Source organism: Salvelinus namaycush, chromosome 17 (genome assembly GCF_016432855.1).
Source record: "Salvelinus namaycush isolate Seneca chromosome 17, SaNama_1.0, whole genome shotgun sequence".
Lineage (NCBI taxonomy): Eukaryota > Metazoa > Chordata > Actinopteri > Salmoniformes > Salmonidae > Salvelinus > Salvelinus namaycush.
Genome location: NC_052323.1, coordinates 8,090,311 through 8,097,887, shown reverse-complemented (window position 1 = coordinate 8,097,887; position 7,577 = coordinate 8,090,311).

The window sequence follows — 7,577 nt, the reverse complement described above, 5'->3', positions numbered from 1 at the left end:
ACGGTTCAAACAACATACAAAACCTGAACAATCAACCTGATCAGTCAATGTTTACATGTGCATAATTCTTCTGTTTGCATTAATATAATTCTTATTTTTCATCTACTATTTGAGGACCTAAAATTAAGGAGCCGTAGGCCTATAAGCTACACCAGAAAGAATAGCATGCGAAGTTTCAAGCATATCACTTCCCCTTCAGCTCGGACATCAACAAACCCATTACTGCACGGGCCAATAAAAGCTTTTCACAGAGTGATAACTCTGGGAAAGATGATGCTGAAGATACCAGTCCCCGTAGTACACTAAGTTCTCAGAGACACCGTTAAGGGCTTCGGTCACCATACCTCGTAAAAAGCCCAAATGGGCGGCTGACTCCCCGTCTCTGTGTGGCCAGAGAGAGCAAAGGTCGGCCAATACGATTACCCTCTCTCCCCTAAACAAACAGGGGATCCGTTTCACACATAAAGCTGCTCTCCGTCAGCCAATTATCCCCATTTGGAGAGCTGGGGGGATTCCTTAACAGTTCTCTCTCTATCAGAGTATACACACACATGCACACTCACACACAGGGCACACACGCAACCACTCCCTGTCCTAATTAACATAACACCCACCTTCACAGATGTTAACTCCCAACAGTCTCAACCTTCACATCTGTGGGAGGGCGTGTGGTAATGATTAGCAAATCTTCAGTGCTATTTTTTGTTGTTCTACAAAGCAAACAGTAAGAAACGGTCAAAACATAAGTCTTTAGAAGTTTTACAGGCTTCATGTGAAATCAAGCAGTCAAGAGCACCTGGACGTGAACTTCAAGCTGGACTCTTAGGAGCAATTGAGTATTCAGAGAGTGGAGAACATCAAGGAGAGAGAAAAGTAGCAAGGTAGTGGTGTGTGTGTCAACCTTACCTATTTAGTGTTTGTGTGCATTCCACTTGTCATCCTCATCACTGCAGTGGAACAGGAGAAGCAAAGGAAAGCCTCTTACACAAACACACACAGCCGAGAAGGGACCATCGGTGACCATTTTGTTAACACTGCCCTTAGGTTATGTAGTCTGATCCAAAGCTTTACTATGCATTACAAACACACATACACATTCCAGAGAAGCTACTGATACACTTCTTTAGAATAACGCTCAATCGCCTTTTTGGCACTCAGATAATTCATCTGTCTCTAGTCCAGGGTTCTCCAACAGGTCGATCGCGAGCTACCAGAACCTCGCAGCGCACCTCTGAGTAGCTTGCCAAACAATTCTGAAAGGGCATGTATTTTTTACGCGTTCCACCTCAAACAAATCGCAGAAGTATCAGACACCTACTATCCAATCACATCCACACTGACATTATCCCACCCCCGGTTAGCCATAATTGGCTTAAAAAGCCAAATGTAACACAATATCTGCCAATTAATTTCCAGCAACATTGCCCTGTACAGTATGTGTGGTGCACACATTTTGAACCTTTATTTAATTAGGCAAGTTAGTTAAGAACAAAAACAAAATCTTATTTACAATGACGGCCAAACCCGGACAACGCTGGGCCAATTGTGTGCCGCCCTATGGGACTCCCAATCACAGCCGGATGCGATTCAGCCTGGATTCGAACCAGAGACTGTAGCGACGCCTCTTGTACTGAGGTGCAGTGCCTTAGACCGCTGCACCACTCGGGAGCCCGAGAACATGTCATCTCCCTGAGGAGGATGAGCTGGCCAATCAGCGGCCAATTTTTGGTAAGAAAAACTATTTCACTCATATTGTAAGTGATTATAGGTCAAATTGAATAGAAATCTGGAAGCACTGGGCTGTTACTTTAAGCATTGACATGGACTCAGAACATCCAATTCCAATGTTTCTGTATGAATACTTGTAATTTTGTAATTAACGACAGGATTAAGTTAGTGAAAAACTGAAAATTAATCGGATTCAGGAAAATACCAAGACAGTACCTATTTGAAAGCTAGGAAGAAATTAAGTAGTAGCTTGTGACATGTTCCATAATATATAAAAGTAGCTCTCATGCTAGAAATGTCGGAGACTCCTGCGATAGTTACTACATACAGATACATAGGAGCTAAGGAAATGGAAGAAAACATTTACAGACAAAAACACAGCCTCAAGGAGTGTAACATAGTAAGGCCATAGGGAGATTTGGCTCTGGCTTTTGTTGCGCTCTCCTGTTCCACATAGCTGATAAGCAGAGCATGCAATAGAGACGACAGATCAGAGAGGATCTGATGGGCCATTGCTTACTTATCCCCCTGTCCTCCCCACTCCTTCCCCCCCCCTTGCCCTCCTAAGCTGTTCTGTGTTTGTAGGCTGGCATCTGACAATACTTGTGGGGGAGACTTCCTTTGTGCTGGTAGTAGTCTGGTTGCCACATTTCTTGTGTGTGAGACTGAAGCATTTCAGCCTTTCCCTCACTCAAACATATACTTCCCTCTCTGTCCCCCACCTCTCACGTTGGAGACCCCCGACAGAGAACAACACACACAAACAAAAGGTCGGCACACAGGTGCCGACCGGGGTTTAGGTATCTAAACATCCTTGTGAAGCGAAAACAATAGGCGGTGATACTTGGAAAAACAGGAAAGTGAGTCGACGAAGCCGCAGAGAGACATTGTGATTCCAGGGAGAAACCAGCTATTTGACTTGTTGTTGGGAGCTAGTAAACAAGAGAGCAAGGCCAAGTGCAATTTCACTGCCTCTGTCTAGTCTAGTAGCTGCTGGAGTCTATACCAGACCATAGTGATTACACACACCCACACGTGTGCACATGCATAGGGCGATTCCACGTCAGCAAAGTGAACCGTAAAGAGCTTCAAAAGATAGCAGATTGAAGGGAAATGAAAGCCAGCAAATTAGGTATCATATTTCCTGCAGATGTGTGTGAACACACACCCACACTACCCCAGTTGATTGGGAGAACACTTGCCAGACCATGTGTTCCACCTCTCTGACCTCCAAAGGTGGAGTGGTTCCTGCCTTTCACTGGGTGAGTCACACAGGGTGACGACCGCGTACACACACACACACAAACTGAACTGCAAACATACTGTACACGCACGTGCATGCCAACATCCGGTCTTGAGAAAGACTAAGTTCACATTTCCAATTCAACACGTTTTGTACACAGACAACATTGTCCACCAGTGTTATGTATTTGTAGATGAAGACACAGTACCACTGAAAAATTTGAAGTTAATCTGATACAGCAATGAGGTCACAAAAATCACCACATCCCACAGAAAGCTGTGAAGCTAGTGTGTGGTCACGAGGGGTGTGAAAGTAGACAGAGCAGAATCTCTGACTTCCAGTCATTGGTCGAATCTAGCCTGCACTCCAAACCAGCAGTGGTGTTCAGTAGGAACATATACACACACACTATAAATACACACACTATAAATAAAGAGAAATTCCTCTGGTTACTGCTTTGTCAATCACGTTGACAATATGTACTACGTTGTTGGTTAAGGGCCTGTAAGTAAGCATTTCACTGTAAGGTCTACTGTTGTATTCGGCGCATGTGACAAATAAAAATTGGATTTGACTATATTGCATGAATTCACAAAAAAATAATCCCTCAAAGAAGTTTGTATTAACAGTCAAACAACTCCTCAATATATATATGTGTTGTGTCCAGTTAAGGGGTCACCTCTGGGCTACATTCAAGTGAATGTAGAAGTTAAAGTCTTGGTTAGAGAACCACTTCATTTGACCCTCCACTTCCATGCAGAGTGCATTCGGCAACCAAGCCTTTCCTACCGTCCTGTTAAGGCCCCATGATGACAGAACCAGGACCTCTTCTAGACATCCACGTAGTTTAGTTATGCGCATGTGGAAAAGATTGTGCCACCAGAAAGTACTCACAACCTTTGCCTTTTTCCACCTTGTCTTGTGTTACAGCCTGAATGGATTAAATAGAGATTTTTTCCCCCCACTGGCCTACAAACAATACCCCATAATGTTAACATTTGATTTTTGGAAGAATTAATCAAAAATTAAGCTGGAATGTCATGAGTCAAAAAGTATTCAACACCTTTGTTATGGCAAGCCTACATAAGTTCAGGAGTAAACATTTGCTTCACAAGTCACTCAATAAGTTGCATGGATTCACTCTGTGTGCAATAGTGTTTGACATGATTTTTGAATGACTACAGAACCTCATCTCTGTACCCCACACATGCAATTATCTGTAAGGTCCTTCAAGCAGTGCATTTCGAACACAGACTCAACCACAAAGACCAGGGAGGTTTTCTAATAGCTCGCAAAGAAGATAACCTATTGGTAGATGGGATTAAAAAGATAAAAAATATTTTAAAAACACTGAGTATCCCTTTGAGCATGGTGAAGTTATTAATTACAATTTGAAAGGTGTATCAATACACTACAAAGATACAGGTGTCCTTCCGAACTCAGTTGCCGGAGAGGAAGGAAAACGCTCAGGGATTTCCCCATGCCAATGGTGACTAAAACATTTACAGAGTTTAATGGCTGTGATAGGAGAAAACTGAGGATGAATCAACAACATTGTAGTTACTCCACAATACTAACCTAAATGATAGTGTGAAAAAAAAGTAAGCCTGTACAGATTAAAACATATTCAAAACATGCATCCTGTTTGCAAACAAGGCACAAAAGTAATAATACCAAAACTTTGCAAAGCAATTAACACTTTGTATTCAGGACACAAAGTTATGTTTGGGGCAAATACAATACATTACTGAGTTACTGAGTACCACTCTCTGCTATGGGTATGCTTGTAATTGTTAAGGACTAGAGAGTTTTTCAGGATAAAAATAAACTGGGTGATGAATTCACCTTTCAGCAGAACAATAACCTAAAACAAGGCCAAATCTTACCAAGAACATAGAGTGGCCAAGTTTGAAAATCTACGGCAAGACCTGAAAATGGTTGTCAAGCAATGATCAACAACCAATTTCACAGAGCTTGTAGAATTTAGAAAATAATAATGGAGAAATGTTGCACAAACCAGGAGTGCAAAGCTCTTAGAGACAGACCCAGAAAGACTCGTAGCTTTAATCACTGTCAAAGGGGATTCTAACATGTCTCGACTCAGGGGGTTGAATCCTTATCCTTTTTCTTTTTTTAAACAAATGTTCAAATTTTTCTTCCACTTTGACATTAGAGTATTTAGCGTAGATCGTTGACAAAACATTTCTTATGGCAAACACAGGCTCAGATATAAGCCAACAAATGCACACCACACTCAATCTGGCACACATTCAGTTTGTTCTGCATTCATATAACGTAGTGGCAGTACACTTTTCCACTTTACAATTTTTTTATTTAACCTTTATTTAACCAGGCAAGTCAGTTAAGAATAAATTCTTATTTACAATGACAGCCTACCATGGAACAGTGGGTTAACTGCCTTGTTCAGGGGCAGAACGGCAGATTTTTACCTTGTCAGCTCGGGGATTCGATCCGGCAACCTTTCGGTTACTGGCCCAACGATCTAACCACTAGGATACCTGCTGCCCCCACATGACACAACAGCCTGTTTAACCACTATCCCTAAAACATTCAGCCTTGAAAAAAAAACATAAATACATCAATACCTCGCCCACCCCAGCCTCGCTTGACCAATCCCCAAGCTATGCTCCGCTACCTAAACATCCTTCTTAGGGGCACTTCCACCCTGAGCTTTAAGCTATTGGAGAGATAGCCTATACACAACAACAACAGGCGATGACACGGGCCTGTTTACACCCAAACACTCAGCGGTCTGAACCCACTAACCCTCTGACTATTGTCCCACTGACATTGTTAGAACTTGGCACTGTTTGTTGACATAGCTCTTCCCCCTTGAGCCCCACTCTACCCCTCCGTCCTCCCCCGTTCAACCCCCTTTCTCCTCAAGAGCCTCCTAGAACCAGCTTCCTGCCAGAGGAAGTAGCTAAATCCCATCTGGTGGTCAGTGCCAGAAACATGACTTCCTGCAGCCGGGATGGTGGTGTTGGAACGCCAATGTCAAGTGTAGACCGGGGGGGGGGGGGGGGGGGGGAGAATGTTGTGCCAGTGCACTAATAAGATGGCAGGGGCGTCCAAAGGTTTGCTGTAGATGGGCGACTAACCAGCCATTTTATACAACAAGAGTGTGTGTGGTTGTTCGTGCATGATAATCCTTTGAAAATTAGATAAGAGAACCTATTAAAAATTAAAAGACCATTACTACTGTTCTAGCTGGCTTTATTACTTAGGTAATGTTGAGTGTAGCACAGAGAATTTCCAATCTTATATTGACAAGATAGTCGAGTGACCGCTCTAACAATGGAAGTACATATCCTCAAAGATGGAAGGTAGGTGGCGAGAGCGGGTGGGAACATTCTAGTCAATGAGGGCAGATACGCGTGTGAATAACTGACAACTCCGATATAAAATAGTTTCTCAACGTTGACGAAATGCCACGTGTGTCCACTTATATCAGTACATTCGTAACCTAAACGTTACAAAACTTCTATTCGATCAAATAAGCCTCACTTAACAATCAAATGTTTTGTTGACCAAATCTGACAGGCTCTCATAGACCTCCATACAAAAACTCCCCACTTGGTCTGCTTATCGCTGTATTCTAGCATGAACAGATTGACGGGAGTGGACCCTCTTGCTTCGCTGTTTCCACTGTCCAAACCCATGGGGTTCAAGACACTACAGAACTTAGAGAATAAAGGCCACTAAATTTCTGTATGTACTGTATGTATCATGAGCACTCTTTGGAGCCAACACCAACTGTTGTCCATTAACCTGCCCTAGGTCCAGCATGATAAATCCTAACAAAATGCTAAAAACTGACACAGCTGTTACCCCCTTAGCTTTTAGCACTAGTAGCTGCACTACCCAGGCCTTCCAGCAGCATGAAACAGAGTGGTGACAACACACTGAACAAGGCTGTGCCAAACGAAACAGTTCCCCACACCGTCTGTGATATTGTAACAGCAGCCTGAACAAATCACCCATCGCAGCCCTTGGGAACATCAGCAAAAACCGTGTAGCTTCATTCACCTTTGTTATGGTTTATTGTTTTCCTTGCTGACTGTGGCGTTTGACTTAAACGACAGTGTTCGTATTTATGTGATGACAGAGGACGGAATCTGATATAGCAGGACATGTCATAACACAACTGAAGGGGTTATAGGAAGAGGAAGGAAAAGGTTGTGCTTGACTTTTACCTTAGTTTCCCCTGGTAACTTGATTGTGAACACATTCCCACTCATAACGACTTGAGTCATCAAAAATCTGTGGAAAACCTTTCACAATATGGTCTTGTTGGCCTAATCTAATAGAATATATCAAAAAGTACAGAAACCTATAAGCTTATGATAAAGACTCATGCTAACAAGCAAAAGCTACACCACACACTGCCACATAAGGGTCCCATTGTCGTCCGCATTCCTTTCTGATAATAAGGATGAGTTGATTAGGATAGGATCTAAACATAGATTATCCCCCTCCAACGTCTGCTACTATGGAACTCTGTCATAGGTCCTAATTCTATATTGAGACGCGCAGGCTTACGTGTGGTGAAAATCATGTAGGCCTATTGCTTTCAATGAGTCAT